Source organism: Cupressus sempervirens, chromosome 8, assembly GCF_028749045.1.
Source record: "Cupressus sempervirens isolate cs-2001-9-10 chromosome 8, ASM2874904v1, whole genome shotgun sequence".
Taxonomy (NCBI): Eukaryota; Viridiplantae; Streptophyta; class Pinopsida; order Cupressales; family Cupressaceae; genus Cupressus; species Cupressus sempervirens.
Genome location: NC_143125.1, coordinates 849194083 through 849214701, shown reverse-complemented (window position 1 = coordinate 849214701; position 20619 = coordinate 849194083).

The following is a 20619-nucleotide window of genomic DNA, read 5'->3' as shown; positions in this document are numbered from 1 at the left end:
CCTATAAATTGGATCCTTCCCCTTTGCAAAATAACACAATCCATGAAGTAAAGTTATAATGCTATTTTGAGAGCCAAATCCATACTAAATCCATCTATCCACACCAAAAATCCACAATCATCCATTGAAGCTTTTGGAGGCATATTGAGCATACATCCTATCCATTTAGATAAAGCTACTCAACAAGAGAGCTTCTTATTGAGAGAGTCCATTAATGGCTCATATTCTCAATTGAGAGCTCATCTTAATCTATCTTGAAGTTTATGAATTTTGTTTAGTTTGTAGAAGCTTTATTTAAATTTGGTTTCTATTAGCATACTAACATTGCTCATATACATTTTGGCACGCCCGGTGGGACCCCGCATGGGTCATCTTCATTAGCTTTTTTGGTCAAGTTTTGTATGTCATTTGCTAATTTTGGCTAATTTTTCTTGTTTTTGTGATTGGTAGGATTGTATAAATTGGTTTTGTAGGTCCACATGAGCATGAAGAAGACAAAGGAACTCATAATCTATCTCATAGTGTTTGCAGATTTTTCAAGCTTATAGGTGGACAAAGAACTTGAAATTCTTCTTCTTCTTCTTGTCTATATTCTTCTTATTCCATCTACTTCTTCTTCTTCTTCTTGTGGGAGATCTTGGCCATTTTTTTTTAAGAAAGCAAAATCATACACACTTCTTTTTAGTGCTTAAAATGAACCCCCAAATCATACTTAAATCCATTGAAAAATTAAAAATTTGCAAAAAAGAAAAAATCTTTTAACAAGTGAAACTAAACCAATCTAATCATTTGCATCCTTGCAACATCAAGGTTTTAAATACATTCATGCAAAATTAGGAACACTTCATTTTTTGAGAATTTAAAAAGAACTTCAAGTTTCCATTTCAAAAGGTTCAAAATCAACACTAAGTGCACACTAAAGTTCTTTTAAAAAATCTCATGAAAACTAAGAGTCCTAAATGGTTGCCAAAAATTGTCCTAAAAGCTTTGTTATTTGTTCCAAACAAATGTCTTATTGCAAAATCTTGAATGTTTCTTAGGATTTTCATGCATCAAAACAATCTAGGAATATCATTTTTGGGCTTAAAATATGCAAACTAGAACACAAAATCTTGAATGAAAACCAAAGTCCAAAGAGTCATTTTCACTTTTGAGTCCAAAACAATCTTGAATGATCTAAGGTTAAAACAAAGCACTTCAAAGTTCTTAAAACAACACACAAAATCTCAATCTTGAATGCTCAAAAGAAAACACTTGAATGTTTAACCACTTTTCTTTGAATGCATGTTGCTAAAATCACTCTTGAATGCCATGGATTAAAATCAAATTTTCCTTGAATGCATGGTTAAAACAACAAATCCAATCTTGAATTCTAAGAATCAATTAACTATTGCAATATCAAACACTTCATTTGGAGCTTCTAAAAATTGAACAAAACAAATCTCTTTTCCACATGCAATCTAGGTAAAGTTTGATTTTTGGACATTTAAGAAACCTTGTTAAGTTAAAATACAAATTTGCAAAAATCAATTTGAGTAGTTCCTTGGACTCACCTCTTTTCTAATCACCCATCAAATATTAACCATTGGTTGCAATCTCAGCGCTATTTATGGGGATGGGTCTACTTGAAAAAGGTGTTAAATGTTCAACAATCTAACTCACTCACTTGGTCTTTGAATTTTTGCTTTAACTTTATCAAAATTCTTAAATGATCAAAACTCTAGATTAAATCGATCACACTTCAAGTTTGGGCACTAAAATTGAACAACAACTGATGTGAAGAGCCTCTGGGTGCGCGCTTGAAATCAAATCTCACACACTTTTGTTTTGGGCTTAAAACAAACTCACACTCAATCTTGAATGCCTTAAAGAAAATTAATCGATACTTGACGTGGAGGGCCTCTGGGCGCGCGAGTTTTCTTTTGTTGACCCTAACTCTTCTTATTGTTTTCATTCTTCGATCGATTTACTTTTGTTGGCGCTTCAAGTTGGAATAAACATTGTATCTTAAACATGAGTGCTTGCAAAGTCTAGATCAGAAAACTTAAGCGTCAGTTGGTAAAAGAACAAGTGTGTTTTTTAGCCCAAGGTCATCCAAGTCTTCTCTCCCCTTGTCGTCTTTCGAGGCCATCTTGGGTGCATAAGATTAGGATCCAAAACCTTATTTCTTTTTAGGAGGCCTACTTGGGGATTTCATCACCCCTTGGACGACCTCAACTCCAGCGTTCTGGCAGAGTATAAGAATCGGAAGGTGAATCGAAAGACACCTCTCTTGGGTTCAAGATTTTGTCACTCGGGCTAAGCCTCAAGGAACTTTATACCCTTGAGAAGTGAAAGAGGAGAAGTGGGTTACCGCTCCTCTCGGCTGTGTGACATCTTTTTGGTCTCATCTATGGATTTGGGCCTCACGTACCTTGGGTATATCGAGGACTCCTTAGCTAAACCAACTGTCAGCCTTGTAGACAACCATCTAGGATGTTAATGTGTTTGAGGTGACTGATCGAAACATTTGTAGAACATACACACTCCTTGGCGCAAGTATCACTTTCTGAGAATCAAAAATTTCTATCTTGTTGTTTCTATCTATTGCTTGATCTTTTATTTGTTGAATGAATGTTTGCCAAACTTGGTCAATCCTAGCTTAGGGCATACTTAGCGTAGTCACTGCCTATTCCAGAAGTTGAATGAGTTGAAGCAAAACAACCAAGATCTCTCAAAGCCAAGCAAATTTAGAAATTGATGTCAGAGCAACCCAAACCCAAACAGAAGTTCCAAAAAGTTAAACTCAAACCATCTCTAGCATACCAAGAACTTTCAGCCAAGAGAAAAAAAAATAACACCAAGCCCATGAATTGCCAAACTCCACAAAGTAGAGGACAAAGCTACCGACGAAGCACTTCAAGAGGCCTGGTTAGAGCGCACCATCAAATTTAGCCAACATCCAGGAGTTAATCCTGCTTATGCCTTACCAACTAGGCATGATTTCTATGATTAGACACCCTTGTTTCTCCACATCTTCTTGGATTAGCTTCACTTTAGAGTCATCTTTGTAGAAAAGCCAGCCATCTTAGGTTATCCCCTTAAGCATTATTAGCTCATCCATCTCATTTAGAATCAAACCATCTAGCCAGCAATCAAAACCTCACATCCAAGCCTTCACAATTGTTGTCACTTTTGCCAAAAGTTTGCCACTCCTAAAATCTTCCAAATCCATCAATCTCACCAAGGTTATCCCTTTGACAGAGCTTTGTCTAGGGTGATCCAGCTTTGTCACTTGTTATCCCTCATCACCTTGAGCTAAAGGTTGGGATCCACAAGTGGTCAATCTCGTGTTCTTCCTAAAGGATCATCAGTCTATCCTTAAGTTGACACAATCACCACCAAGCTTGCACATAGGAAAGCAGACCTTTCGTGCTTTGGCAACATATCTTTGAAGTTAGAATCTCCAACCCAATCCTCCTTAGGTTTTGTCATATAGCTTTGCCTTAACCTAGGAAATCATTTGCATAGAGAAGCCTTCCCCCTTTTGCATCCATCAGCATTATTGCATCTCATCCCTAGGAGCATTTTTCATGCCACCCGTCACTCGCTTAGCCAAGAAGAAAGAAACAATGGAGCCCTATCATTTGGATCGAACAACCTCACCCCCCTTGAGCACTCAGCCATCCTTCAGCCCAGAGAAAGCTATGCCATCATGTACTGACATTGAAGCTTTCATGAACCAACCAGGAAATGCAGTATTGGTAAATGCCATTATAGACAAGAACAAAGAGACAATCATGGCTAATTTTCGAAGGGAAAATGTAGGAACCTTTGAATTTGGAAGACCCCCTCCATTATCAGATCCATCTCACCCATTGTTTGGGCAGCTACCACCACCCATAGGCTCTTATGATCCAAATTATCCTCAATATATGCCAAAAGAAGAGCCTCCAGCCAATCCATATGATCCAACAGACCCAAACATACCATCATCCACCCAAGTTGAAATCTCCATGCCGCAAGCCAACCCAGCCACCACCACTCCATCCTTGGTTCATACCTCTCCGCTCCGAACCCCCTTTACCCAAAACAGCTCACCGTTCACCCCCTTCACTATTGCTGCTGCTGCTCCCCAACCCAGCCGTCCAAATCCACCCATCTCCCAAATCACTGCTGGCATCTTTGGCCAACCTCAGCAATATACAACAGGGATGCCACCCATGGGGCCAAGTAATCAACCTTTCATCACCCCCAGCTTGTTCACTGCAGCCCAACACACAATCCCATCATTTCCATTAGGTCTTGGGAGCTCAATACCATTAGCCACAAATCTACAAGCTACTACCCTCACTCCACAAAGCTATCAAATCCCACAAGCTACTACCAATTTTCTACCAAGCTCCCAAGTGACCCCAGCCCCTGCCACCACTCTACCAAGCTTCCAAATCCAACCACAAAGCTATCAAACCCCATCAGTTCCATTCCCAAGCTTTCAATTCCCACCACCTCCACCACCAACTAATCCATTACCTCCAATTACCAACTACTTTTCAATGCCACTTCTAGGAGGTAATCCACCACCCCAGCCAACCACCAATTATTTGCAGATACCATCCCAGATGGGGGCACAACCCACATATATTGGTCAAACCCCACAAGCCCCCCGATCCTTTCCCCAAGCCTCTCAACCATCTTATACCTTACCTCCACAAAGCAATCCATTTATCCCACAGCCAGCTTATGTTCCTCAATCCCAACCTCAAATCCCATATCAACAGCAAGCCTCGCAGCACATGCAGCAATATGCGCCACCTCCCCCTCAGCAACCTGTCATCCACCATGCAGCTGCCCAAACAATGTACAATCCCTATCAGCAAATCCCTCATAGCCATCCATATTCAGTGGCCCCATCCAGTACATACCTACCTCAAGGCACTCCTACATTGGGGGCACCCCAGCCATCACCTATCAATTCAGAATGGGAGCAAATGAAGATAGCTCTGAAAGCCATCCAAGAAGGGAATGATCCGAAGACATTCAAGTTTGAGAATGTGTGTCCTTACCCATTTGACAGAGCCATTACCATGACACCATTTCCCAAACACTTTGAGGTGCCCAAATTTGACAAATTCAGAGGAAAAGGAGACCCTGTCACACATATCAAAGAATTTTACATGCACTGCCAGGATGTAGCATACAATGATGTCTTCCTCTTGCGCCTTTTTCCCAAAAGCTTAGCTGGACCAGCTCTTGAATGGTTTTATAGAATCCCCTATGGTACAATTAAAAACTTTTCTGAATTATCTGAGGCATTTGTAGCCCAATATGCCCATCTTGTTGAAACAGAGCTATCAATAGTTGATCTTGTCCACACCAAGCAAAAAGGTGGAGAAAGCCTTGCCGAATACCTGCAAAGATGGCAAACCCTTACCACCCGCATATCCTGCACCTTGCCAGAACGCCATGTTGTGAAAATGTTTATTGATAATGCCCATCCTAGCTTGGCTCACCACATGACCATGAACTGTTTGCAAACCTACAAAGATATCAAAGAGAAAGGAATGATCCTTGAGCAAGGACTCATTAAAGATGGTGTGGTCAAGATTTACAAGGAAGCCAACCAAAATCAATCACATTCCAATGACAAGTCTAGGTATTGGAACAAAAACAAGCACGTTGCAACAGATGGCGTCACTGACACCAGACATGTGAATATTGTTGGTCCTTCTCACAACCAGTCCAACCCACCATATCAACCAAAAAATCAACAAGCTATCAACTACCAACAACAGAATAACCAAAGCTATCAAAACCACACTCCAAGACCCAACTTTCAACGGTCTAGCAATCAAGCTAATGCCATCAATGTAGCTGCAGGACAAAAGCCTAGATTCCAACCTACACCTAGAAACTATACACCCCTTGGTGAGCCATTGGATGTCATTTTTGAGAAATTAGTCAAAGAAAACCTCATCAAATTTCCTCCTACCCAGCAAATTGACCCAAGCCAATCCAAAGCTGCATGGTACAAAGATAATGAGTACTGCAAATTTCATAGGGTAAAAGGTCACACTACCCTCAGATGCATGAAACTGAAAGACTATGTGCAGGACCTCATTGATCGGAAGGAAATCACTGTTGGTGCCCAAACCTCTCCCAATGCAGGCTTACAGATCTATCAAAATGCTTTTCCTCCACACCACAACCAAAATCCTGGAAAAGCACCTATCCAAACCAACAACAACAACACCAACAACCGTCAGCCAAACCAACAGCATGGGAAGAACAATGACCACACTTCATCCTATATAGACTATGGTAGCCTTATAGGTTGTATATCCAAGAAAGAGCCTTCTGTCAATGTTATCGATATCCAAGGACCAAACAATGAGTGTGCAGTCACCACTCGAAGAGCGCGATTTAACATCGCAGGCCCACCTGTTACACCAACACCATCAGCTCCATCAAAAAGCCAGTACAATATCTTGGAACACCTTGGGAACATGCCAGCCCAAATCTCCATTTTAGACCTTCTTCGCACTAGTCCTGTGTACAAGAACATCCTTGACAGTGCTCTCATAGAATCTCGTGTCCCTTTTGATATCAATGCTACTGATTTTCGTAATCTTGTTGGACACCTCTCATCCTCATGTGCCCTATCGTTCAAATCCACCGACATACCCATGGTCGACCCAGATCACACCCTTCCGCTTCGCATAGCCATCATGGTATCCAACTTTGCTGTAAAAAGAGTAATGATAGATAATGGATCAGCCTTGAATATTTGCACCCTAAAATTCATAAAACAAGCTGGGTATACTGAGGCGGATATCATCAGTGAGGTTATCACCATCAAAGCTTATGACAACTTGGAAAGAACCACAGAAGGAACTATTTTGCTGCCAATCAAGGTTGGGCCAGTCATCCAAGAGACACTCTGCCATGTTATTGATCTAAACCTACCATTTAACATCCTCCTCGGTCGCCCATGGATTCATGCCATGAAAGCCGTTCCATCCACTTACCATCAGTGCATCAAATTTCCGCATCAAGGCACTGAGGTAACCATCCATGCCGATCCAGAACCCTTTGCTTACTGCAATGCGGTTGAAGCTTCATATACAAACCATTGCCCTGGAATTGATATCGGCACATCCATCGCCAGCTCATCCCACACTTATAATGACCCAGAAACCATCCTTGCCTCTACCCTGTCTACCGTGAAGATCAATAACAAAGGTTGTGGAGAGTATAGTCTGTCAGATGCATTTGCTGTCGGGGCACTCCCACTTGATCCACATGCCCATGGACGACCGACATATCACAAAGCTAAGGAAATTCCACCTCCTCGATACAAACAGTTTGGCCCAACAACCTTTGTATCCTCGAAAATCCCTCTTCATGAGGAGCTCACTCCAGATATCAACAAATGGTTACATAAGGATGCACCTCAAAGAAATCAAGCACGCCTTGATCACTTCAGCCAAAAGTATCCCCAAGAACATAAGCTCATCACTGACAAATGGAACTATCAAGGTGGTGGTCTAGGACCAGAAGAAAGAGGCATGCAGTGCCCCATCGACGCACACAAGTGGGAATCGAAGTCAGGTCTTGGCTTTGGCATACCCACAATTGGGGGCACCAATGAGAACGGTCACGCTTTTTTAAACATTCACCGTAACCTTGTCGAAATCGAAGACATTCCTGAGGAAGTTGAAAAGAGAGCCTACGACGATATCCTAGACCAAATCTCCCTCGGAGACTCTGTTCTCCAAGAACTATCCATCCACCTCATTGACCTACCACTCGCCCATCCACAACTCATAGATTGGGACCAACCAAGTGTCATACACATCGATGAGTTCACATCAGAGGAGGCACTTCTAAGATTCATGGGAGCTGAAACTCCTCACAAGAAAACAAAGCCAGATTCTGCCTATATCTACAAGCTAGATCCCAAGGGGTATTTTGGAGAAAATCCCCAACCTAGTTCCGATACACCCAAAACTGGAACTAAGGTGAATCTGAGACTAGCTAAGGCAATGAAGAGAACCCCTCAGCAAGAAAATCCAGAGCCACAAGAAGAACATGAGGATTTAGCATTGCCTCCTCAAGATAATCGACCAGAGGTGTCTTCTATTCTAATTGAGGATACTCAAGAAGTCAACATTGGTTCTTCAGAGATCCCCAGACTTGTTCACATTGCTGCATCCCTATCACAAGACCAAGCTGACCTCCTCTTTGAGGTCTTAAGAGAGAATATTGGCCGATTTGCATGGTCATATCAGGACATGCCAGGACTTGATCCAAAGCTTGTAGTTCATCATCTTGCAGTTGATCCAAAGATCAAGCCCGTCAGACAAAAGCTTAGAAAAATGCACCCCAAGGTGGCATTATTGGTCAAAGCTGAATTAGAAAGAATGTTAGCTGCTAAGGTTATTCGACCTATCGACTACTCAGAGTGGATCTCCAACATGGTCCCTGTCACTAAACCTTTCGGTGACATCAGAATCTGCACTGATTTTAGAGATCTTAACAAAGCTTGTCCAAAAGATGATTTTCCCTTGCCCAACATAGATATGATTGTAGATCTTACAGCTGGACATGAAATTTTGTCCCTCATGGATGGATTTTCTGGGTATAATCAAATCAAGATTGCAGAAGAGGATCAACATAAGACAGCATTCACTACCCCTTGGGGAACCTTTTGCTACAACATGATGCCTTTTGGCCTAAAGAATGCTGGGGCTACCTATCAAAGAGCTATGACAGCCATTTTTCATGATCTCATCCATAGCATTTTGGAGGATTATGTGGATGATATCTTGGTCAAGTCTCATACCTTCATGGATCATCTTGCTGACTTGGAGAAAGTCTTTGATAGGTTAGCCAAATATCATCTCATGTTGAATCCCAAGAAATGTGTCTTTGGGGTCACATCTGGCAAGCTTCTAGGCTTCATAGTTTCTAAACGAGGTATAGAGATCGACCCCAAGAAGGTCAAGGCTATCTTAGACATGCCTCCTCCCCAGACACTGCGACAACTTCGCTCTCTTCAAGGAAAGCTCCAATCTGTTCGACGCTTCATCTCCCAGCTTGCAGATAAGTGTACACCATTTTCACATTTACTAAAGAAGGATGAGAACTTCAAGTGGGATCCTTTATGTCAGCGCAGCTTCGACCATCTCAAGCAGTATCTCATTAATCCCCCTATCTTGGTTCCACCAATTCCTGGTCGTCCCCTAATTTTGTACATATCAGCAACACCTACTGCTCTAGGGGCACTTCTAGCACAGCTTGATGACTACAAAAGAGAAAGAGCCATCTACTACATCAGTAGAACCCTAGTTGGTTATGAACTCAATTACACTCCTATGGAAAAAGCTTGTTTGGCAGTTGTCTTCTCAACTCAAAAGCTTCGCCATTACATGCTAAGTCATACCATCCAACTAGTCTCCAAGATTGACCCTCTCAAGTATATGCTCTCTAGAACAGCACTTACAGGCCGTTTGGCCAAATGGGTTATGCTCCTTAGTGAATTTGACATCCAGTATGTGGATAGAAAGGCAATCAAAGGGCAAGCTATAGCAGATCACCTAGCTGATGCACCTCTAATAGATGCTTATCCGTTGATCACCGAATTTCCAGATGAGCATATCTGTCTAATTGAAGAACAACCCCCATGGAAACTTTACTTCGATGGCTCATACACATCTCATGGATCAGGGGCAGGAATATTGTTGGTCACACCTCAAGGAGATTACATTCCAAAAGCCTTCAAGCTACAATTCCCTAGCACCAACAATATAGCTGAATATGAGGCCCTCATAGCAGGATTAAAGATAGCTGTAGAATGGAACATTGTTGAGCTACAAATCTTTGGCGATTCTCAGCTCATCATCAAGCAAGCCCTAAATGAATATCAAACCAAAGATGAAAAGCTATTACCCTACAAAGAGCTAGTTGATCAGCTAACCCAACATTTTACAAAGCTTCAGTTTACACAAGTGCCTCGAATACAGAACAAAGCAGCAGATGCTATGGCTACTATAGGCTCGCTCTTGGAAATTCCCCAAGCAGCTACACAGTATGAGTTTTTAGTGGAGCAGCTCCTCACACCTGCCTATGCGAATGAGGATTCAAACCGTGTTTGTATCTTGGTTGGTCCCCAATCCCCTTGGTACCATGAGATTCACGCTTACCTTAACGATGGTATCATATCCCCTCACCTCACACGTACCCAACGCCAGAACCTCATCCGAAAATCATCCCGCTATGTTATCATAGCCAATACCCTATATCGTCGGGGTTATCACGATACTCTCTCTCGATGTTTAGACCAAAATGAGGCCGCGATGGTGTTAAAGGAAGTACACTCTGGACTTTGCGGTGCCCACACGAGTGGTATTGTCCTAGCGCGACAAATCCTTAGAGCAGGCTACTATTGGCCTACCATTGAAGAAGACTCCTGTGACTTTGTCAGAAAGTGTCTCGCATGTCAGCAGCATGCAAATCTTGTGCACGCTCCGGCACAGGATCTACAGCCTATTGCACCACCTTGGCCTTTCGCTTGTTGGGGCCTTGATCTAGTTGGAACTATCACACCCCTCTCATCTGATGGACATAAATGGATAATAACAGCTACAGACTATTTCACTAAATGGGTGGAAGCAGTCCCCCTAGTCTCAGCTACAGGAGTTCAGGTCTCCAAGTTCATCTTGTACCACATTGTTTGCCGCTTCGGCATCCCATCCACCATCTTCACTGACCACGGAGGTAACTTTGAAAATCTCAACATGGAAGAATTATGCACTTCCCTCCGCATCCATCACCGCTTTTCTAGCCCATATTTCCCACAAGGTAACGGCCAGGCAGAGGCAACTAACAAAACCCTCCTCAAAATTTTAAAGAAAGTTGTCAATGATTCCGGCCGTGATTGGCACCTACAAATAAATCCAGCCCTATGGGCCTATCGAACATCCTTCTGTACATCCACAGGCACAACTCCATACTCCCTAGTCTATGGTGCCGAAGCGGTACTACCTATAGAGGTTGAACTTCCCTCCTTGCGCATATCTTTGCAAGGGCAAATATCAGATGAAGAATATAGAGTAGCTCGGCTCACCCAGCTAGATCTCTTAGATGAGAAGCGACAACAAGCCTATGATCATCTCACAGTCTATCAAACTCGTCTCAAAAGGAATTTCAACAAGAAGGTGCTTCCATGACACTTTCAGGCAGGTGACATGGTCCTTAAAGAAAACATGAAAGTCCAAGCAGATCGAGAAAAGAAAGGCAAGTTTGAACCTACATGGCTTGGTCCTTATGTTGTCACTGCTTCCTTTGGCTCCGGAGCCTATCTGCTATCTACACCGGAAGGAGAACTCTTGAATGATCCTACTAACATCATTCATCTCAAGAAGTTCTATGCTTGAAGATCCTTGGTATACCTAGCTTTTGAAAAATACAAAAAAAAATAGTAAAGAGAAATAAGCGTCCAATGGTGAAAACTTGGCAATTCAAGCGCCTTGGATAGGTACCTTGGTGAAAACCTGGTAATTCAGGCACCTTGTGTACTAAAGACTAATCCATTATCTATCATTATCCTATCCCTCATCCATTCACCCACCATCCCATTAGACACACTTGCTTGTTCCCTTGGTGTTCCAACCAAATATCCAAAATCTGATGAAGCTTGTAAATACCTCCTGTACAGCTTGTAAATCTTGTACCAAAGCTTGTATTATACCTTGTAAATCTTGTACCATACCTTGTCTATCTGAATCTTGTCCAAGGTTTGTACCATATTCCAACCTATAAATAATCTTGTATCCTAGCTTGTATACTATCACGTGCACACACAAAACCCCATTTTCACTTAATCTTTTCGCAAACCATCTACCTATCCACCTATCACCTATTATAGACATCCCATCCTTCACAAACATTTCCGTCTCACAAAAACCAAAACATTAAAAAACTTGTACATTTGTAACATATCTTGGTCCATCAGCTTGTACATCCTCTTTAGCTTAGTACCATTGTATATATCCAGCTTTTGTGTCAGTTCCTCCTTGATCAACATCTTGCACACATCACACATCTTGGTTAGCTATTCCAATGCATCCTTTTAGCTAGATTTCCTATCACCAAAGTGTTATCTTTCTTAGTTCAGCTTGCCAGACGTATCACTCATCCAAATCCACCAGCTTAGGTGCTCTCCAATAGGTCCTTGCAGGATATAGCTTTCCTCATGTCTGATCTTGGTCCGTTAGTACCTCGTCCTACCCATCTCGTTGGCAAATGGTTCTCTTTTGGATTTTCACTTTCTTTTGATTTGGGATCTTCCCTTTTGGGTCTTGAAGTATCTTTTCCAAGCAATCTCCTTGTTCCCTCCTCAAGGTTGCCATGATCTTCCATATCATGGTATGCTGCGAATGGGGCAATTAGAGCGTAAGGTCTTGATCAGGTCTTTCGTTTGTTTTTCTTTTTTGCTTGTGGGTTACCCAGTGTCGTTTCCACACTGCTTCCTCTGGGATTCATGTGTGATACTGGGGCAATCCTTGCGTGTTTGTTTTGAGTCAGTTTGTCAGTCCTTTGGATGGTTGGTGAAAAGGCCTTGATGTTCTTGGTAACCTTGGCAATTAACCAATAGTCCTATAGCAAATCTAGTGCTCAACTACATGGTGGTACTTCTCTTTGAAGTATCCCACCACTCAAAAAGCTTCAATGGTTTTCCTTCATCTCCATTATCCCCCATCCATATCCAGCATTCGTCTCTCCTACCCCAGCTTATGCATCAATATCTCTTTGAATCACTCATCACTCTTAGCTTTAGGGATCCACAATCCTAGTCTTAGGGATCCACCAATCCAAATCAATCCACCAAGCCTCATCTTTCGAGATCCACAATACTAGTCCTAAGGATCTCCGAAACCCATCTTCCACCAATCTGACTCTTTGAAATCCTAATGCATCAGCTTTTTAATCCCCTCATCCATCTCCCTATCCTGGATTCCTTTTTATAGTGCTCCGCTCCTTCATCCTCCACCTTCCCTAAAGTCTTAAGCTTGCTTCCTCTTGTGCATCTGATTCTCCTTTATCATTCTCCCATAGTGAGAGTTTGAGCTAATTCAGCCCCTTCTCTTTGCCAATTTGAGTCTCCTTTCTCATCCCAGATTCTTGTATTTTTCAAGAAGCCACCAAGCCTCGCTTTCTCTCCCCGCTGCCTTCTTGAGGGGGCATCTCATAGTCCATTCTCTCCTCTTCTGCTCTAGCCTTGGGCATCTTATTTTCTTATCTTTAATGTCATGCCACTTGCGGCATCACATCAAAGAGGGGCAAAATGTAGACACCTAAAAATCCTTTAGAAAATAAAGTATTTTTATTCCTGATGACATCATCATTAATTAATTAATTAATTATTTAATTAATTAATTAATTAATTTTTATGCCATTAAATCCTTTTATCTTAATTAAAAATATTTAATTAAGGAATCCCTCCCAAAAATGTTTAAATCTTATTTAAACATTATTTCCTTATTTATTAATTATTTAATTAATAAATTGACCAAAAATCCTAAAATAAATAAAAAATTTATTTTTTTCTCAAAAGTTGGCCAATTTCCTTATGACCAATAACCTCTTCCAAAATCTTCTAATCCTTCTTTAATTTTGATTAAAGGCTAATCCCATCATTTCCTACCCCTAATCCCAACTCAAAATATTTAATTAAAATTAAATATTAATCCTCATGTTTATTAAAAATTTTTTAATAAATATCTCCTCAACCCAAACCCTTGAAATAAATAAAACTTTATTTATTTCCTAAAAATCTAATTTATCCTCATCCTAAGAAGTTCTAGACTCTTCTAGAAAGTCTTCATCCTCATCCTAAGAAATTCTAGACTATTCTAGAAAGTCTTTATCCTCCTCCAAAATCTAGACTCTTCTAGAAGATGTCTTTAAACCTAATCCTAATCCCCTCCTAACCTTGTCACATTCCCTAAACATGGGTTAAGACTTACTAACCCAAGCCAAAGTTAACAAATATCTCCTTCTTCACCCACCCTCATTAAATGCCATCCACTTGCCTATCCTTAAGCTAATCCTAAACCATCCTAATCCATCCTCTAATCATTTGCACAAGCCTAAGCAAGCTTAGAACCTTCCTAATCAAGCCCAAGTCGAATTTGCTCTCATCACCCTCAAAATATCTCAACCATAAAACTTTATGAAGTCCACTAGGTCATAAATGACTCTTACAAGCCCTTTTATTGCTCTTACAAGTCATTATGAGGGTCTTTATGAAAATTTTATCTCTTGAGCCTCCTTTGTTGACTCATCCTTGCCCTTTCCTCCATCCTCTCACTATGTGACATGTGTCACTCCTTGATTGGCTATAAGGAAGCACAATCCATGTGCTCTCCTCTCATGCAATCTGAGCCCTCCATAAGCTTTTTCCCATCCTTGCATCTTAGCCCTCAAACCCTCAAGCCTCTTGCCTATAAATTGGATCCTTCCCCTTTGCAAAATAACACAATCCATGAAGTAAAGTTATAATGCTATTTTGAGAGCCAAATCCATACTAAATCCATCTATCCACACCAAAAATCCACAATCATCCATTGAAGCTTTTGGAGGCATATTGAGCATACATCCTATCCATTTAGATAAAGCTACTCAACAAGAGAGCTTCTTATTGAGAGAGTCCATTAATGGCTCATATTCTCAATTGAGAGCTCATCTTAATCTATCTTGAAGTTTATGAATTTTGTTTAGTTTGTAGAAGCTTTATTTAAATTTGGTTTCTATTAGCATACTAACATTGCTCATATACACCCCTAATTTGATTGGTTGCATGTACTACACAGTGATTCATAATATACATTTGTATACATCTTCTAGAATTGTAAAACAGTCGTTAAGTTAGCCCAAAATGGTTTACATAGAAGTTTGTGCCATTACAAATAGTAATGTCAAAAACTGTTCACTCAAAAATTAAAGTCTCTAATGCTTGATATTCATTATATCTTCAATGTTGTAAGTTATTTTCTAAATGACTTAGCATATTTGGTTTACTCAGCTCATGAGTGACTCAACACTATCTGCTTGACACATACTGGTACTCAACACTAACTATGTATATTACTTGGCATTTATTTTCTGGCAACTTATGCTCGACATGTTTTGATCACTTGGCTCACACTTATTGCTCATCTGGCTCTGATCACTTAGCTTGTACTAAAATTCTACTGAATAATGACTAAGTGTTTTGTCACTACCTTGTCAAAACCAATATGAGATTAAGAATCTCCTCCTTTGACATGAGTGGAAAAAACATGTTGTCATGCATATACAATCCTTATTATGAGCATAACTTAGACAATATATATCTATGACTTAGCTTATACACAAAATTTTAAAACTTCAAAATTTTGCAAAATGGATGACTAATTGCAATACCTCATATGTCTATTACTCCCCCTAAGTAAATTTTTCATTTCTATATCTGAATCTGTTTGTTGTACCTTGTTTTTGCATAATTACTCCCCTTTTTGTACTATATCCCCCTTATAATCATTATCCCCCATTTTTGACACTTATGTGATGGCTGATACAATGATAGTGTGTTTACCCAAAAATGATTTATGGATCTCCATTATGATTTTCAATGTTGGATCCCAATTGTTGCAAGCTACCTTTAGAGATTGATACTGAATATCTAGCTCGACAATAAGGTTAAATAAGCCATCATGAGTAGAAATATGAGAATCTTTCTTCATCAATGTTTTAGCATAGGCTAGTTCCTTTTGCAGTAATTCCATATGTGGGGTCAACATGGATTGGGTGTTGATCAAGGAAGCTTGAATGTTAGCATCTTGTGCTTTTAGCTTGACATGCGTACCTTGAGTAAGTAGTAGTCTCTGAAAATGTGACTGAGTTTGACTAGGAGATAGTTTTAAGGTATTACCTATAGTCTTTAGATGTCCCTCCAGTTGGTCAACAAACTCTGAATCTCCTATGTGAAAATATTCACATTAGACAACTTGGTGTGAAGAGAGAAAATGTTCTCCAACACCTTCTTCACACTCTCCATCTTGGTTTCTAAGTCAACCTATCATAGTACAATGGCACTAGATATCTTTTCAAGTACCTTAGTGTGAAATTTTCTTTTATACCATTCTAATAATTTAGTATTTGAATCTAGTTCTTCATCACTAATCTTGTCAACCATATATACCAATTGCTTAATAATTGATATATCTTCATTTGTAGCTAGAAGACTGAAACCATCAAGAAATGTATATTTGATGTTATGAAGAATTTGCTTCTTCTTATGCTCCCTTTTTTGCAACTCTTATTGTTTCTTCCTCTATAGAGCTTCCTATAGAATTCTCATCTTCTCAATGGTGATTTTGTTAAGATCAAACTTGGGTAGTTCAATCACCTCATCTAGGCTCACATCTCCATAAGATATTTCTTGTGAACTCCTTGATGTTTTTGCACTTGGCCTTGATATCTACAATGGTGTGGCATGAGTGCTTAGCCTTTGAAGAACTTGAATACTAGTAGGAGAAATAGGAACCGGTAAGGTAACCAGAGTTTGGATGGCAATTTATTCCTCTGGGGCAGTAGTGACCTTCAATTTTTTAGACTTGTCATCTTCTCTCGCTTCCTGTTGAGCTTCACCTTGAATTTGTGGATTAGGTACAAGATTAGATTCCTAACCTAGTTTAACTTTAGTTCCATCATTTTCAACTGTAATTAAGGCTTTCTTAGTTGAAATGAGTGGCACTAGAGGTAATGCTACTTGTGTTACAGTAATAACAGTTAGTTGTTTAGTGCTTGCACTTTGATCTTTTGTCTCTTTAACCTTTGTAGGTGTAAGGGGGCACATTAGATTTGTCAATTTATTTCTCCCCTGCTACTACCACTTCTTCCTTTTCAATTTCATCCATTCTCACCAATTCTAGATTTGAGAATAACTATGCTAACATGGTGGAATCCTTCAATATCTTCTTCAAGTCATCATTAGTCAAAGGATTGATGTTCTGAGCAAAATTGTCAGGAACATCCTTGATCTATATTGAGTCCTGTTGACTCACTTGGTCTACATGTGGGGGACTATCACTGGGTACTTGTACATCTTGTACATTATGTTCATCTTGTTACTCTTCTTTTGTTGTAGCCTCTTCTATTATTGCTACCTTAGTGCCTCCCACACTACCATCCTTTACTGAGACCTCTTATGTTGTTTTTGTTGACACATTTCCATCTTTCTTAAGATCTTGCATTTCTTGTTCACCTTTGTCTTTCATTGTAGGAATAGATGATCCATAGATTATTTTCCAGATTTGTGTACTCGTGGTTACCACATCCTCAATATTCTTGTTTAAAATATGAAAATTTCTATATTTAGGGGAAAATTTAGACTTTTTTTCCATAGCCTTGGTAATCTTTCTTTTATCCAATCCTAGCATTACTTGGGCTAGACTAGATTCTCCAATTTGTCTCTCTATTTACAAACTATATTTCCATTTTTGCTCAACTTAGTCATATAGAATCTTTGGTAGTGAGTTGGCAATCTCAATAGATTTTATTTGAATGTAGCCATCATCACATATATGGCTTCCTCAATAGTATTTTGTTCAACTTTTCCTAACTTATTGAAGTCTATGTGTGCAAAGCCAAATAAGTATGCATTTGATTTTACATTTTCAAACAAATTATCTAAGTCAAAGGAGGGATTGTGGCTTACCACCTTGAATTGAATCATGTCACCAGATTATATTTTCTCTTGTCTGACTTGGCTATTTGAGTGTATTTTCTCCTTACATATATCTTCTTTTCTAGTTGGCTTGGCTCTATTGAGGCAATAGTCCTCTTTCCTTTTGGATTCTCAACAACCTTGACTTGCTTGGTGGCTACTCTTGTGCTAGACCTGGTAGTAGGTATTGCTAGTTTCTTCTTGAGTTTCTCCACTTAAGGCTTCTTATCCTTTCTATTGTTCTTCTCAGTTGATTTAGGTGCTTCATTGACTTCTTCTCCCTTGACACCTTCTTCATTAACTTCCTCATCTTCTCATTTTCCTTCAGTGAGTGCCAAAGGGGCTTGAGCTTGTTCATCCTCTTCATCATCTTCATCATCTTATTCTTCTCCCCCTTCATCAAATTACTCTTTTAGCTTCTTCACAAGTTTATTCTTCTTTCTTACCACAAAAGCTTTTTTTAAGTTGGTTGCAATTCTAGACTTGGTTTCCTCATAGTTTCCAAATAAGGTGGCACTTTTTGCAATCTCTTCTACCAATAGAGTTGTGATAGCTACAAATTCCTCATCAACATTGATCTCATATAGCAAAGGCTTGAGCAATCTAACCCTAGGAATAGTTGTCTGCACATATGTATAATTTGCATCGACAAAGAAGCATACATCATTGTAATGTTTATCCATGACTAACACAGGAATCCTTAGTCTATGTTTCATGGATTTCTTAAAATCCTCAAAATACCTAGTCATTACTAACTCAAAGTTATCTCCAAGTTTCTCTATGAATTCTTCAATCTAAATTGTAATAGACCTATTGGTCTTCCAAGTAACTTTTCCAAATGTAGGAAATGTGCTCTGACATAAAAGAATATACAAAAGAGCCAATTTTGCAAGATGCACTCTTTGTTTTCCTTATGGCCTCCAAGTTTTTAGATAGTTGTTGAAGTTGTAACTTAGCAAGGTCATAGGTGTGGTCTCTCTTCACTATTTTGCATCCCAAATCTACACCCATGCAAGATACACTATTTAGTTTGCTAGATTGAAAGAACTTGTGAGCTATCACTTGCGCAACAAAAGAAATTAGGGGGTCTGAGATAGAATCTATAGAGATCCCCCTCTTGTCCTACACTACACTTGTGTTCTTCTCAATTATCTTTGTTGAATCACTTTGCATGCTCTTAGGTCTGTCTAGGATAGGATACCATGTCACTTCATTGATGATTCTTTTGGTGATCTTAATTGGTCCATTTTCCAACCATATCAAGTCATCATGCATTCTATTGAGCACAATTTTTATCCATTCAGTCTTGAACACATTAGGGAAATCTAGGGCATAGGTCAACCCCTTCCTTTCTAAAATTTCCATTTCTTCCCTTAAGACTCCATCATTATAAAGTTGACTGTACAAATTCCTTATCTCCATGTCTCCTATACTTCCAACTTTACAAGTATAACAACACCTAGCATCCTAAATCATAAGAAATTTTGGTGGTATTATCAATAATGCACTAGATGGGTCTCCTTTATATGCAATTTTAGGTATTTCTCAAAAAGGTTTATGAAAATTCAAATAGTGAAACTTGATACTAGTAAATTATCTTTCCAATTTGATGAATATGTCAAGTTTATGCGAATTCAGTTTGCAAACATAATAATCTCCTATTACAATTCAACTTCATGCTCTCTTTGATCATTGGTAAATGCAAATGATTCAAGAAATGACTATATAACCCTTAAAATTCTGTAATAAATGCTTAATTCTTACATAGATGTAAGCTTGATCATCATAGGGTTTCCAACTCACTCATCATACACATGATTTCCACTATGCTCAGTTCACATAGAAAAATTAGTGAGTACTACCATACCTTCATTAGTTGGTAAAAACTAAAATTCTATTCATGCTCGGTAGTAACTGTGAAACCTTCTCTGCCCGACAACAACATGAAAACTTACAAAACTATAGATTTCTTCTAGGTTCTAATCAATAAATTTCATTTGAATTCATGCATATATATATTTTTTAGAACTTAGATTCTTGGAACTGATGTAAAATATACTATTGAAATATCAATCCCACACATACCTTTTGATTGCCTAGTTGGGGGTGATGTGATCACCCGATCCATTGGATGAAGTGACCTCATCTAAACTTGATGTGTTGTAATCTCCCTTCTTCTTATATGTCTTGTTCATCTACACTTTTACGTTCTCATCATTGACCTTTTCTTTTCCTTTTGTTTCCATTACTCAGAGTCGGTGATCTAGTTGCATAGTTTCTATTGATATGACAATAAAATCTACCATCTTTCACTACATCAGGTAGATATGACAAATCAGTTGAATAATAAAAATCAAGAAGTTGTCAATCTAAGGACAAAAAATTAAAGACTCGTGATTGATCTTAGAGGAGAAAGAGAAACCAATGAAAGAATGATGAGATGACAAGAAAGCATAGGTCAGTTAGTTGAACTATCTCAAAATAGACAAAAAGGAAAGACATGATTGGGATAAACTAAACAAGGAGAGTCATCACAACAAGGAGCTCAAAAAAATAAAATACCTACACGTAATCATTGTGGAAAGATAGCACATACATCAAACAAATTGGAGTAATGGAAAGTCAAATTTTAATGGAAATGTTATAGTTGTAACAAAAATGGACATAGCGCAAGTGAATGAATGGAGAAATCTAAGTTTGAATGAAAATTTTTCACATGCAACAAATAAGGTCATAAATCTTCAAAGTCCAAAACCAAGAAATTGAGTCCTATTCAACAACTAGCTAAAGACATTTTTGGTTTGGATTACAACACTTGGTGTAGATGTTATCTATATGGAGAGTATGGATACATTGGAGCCAACTGC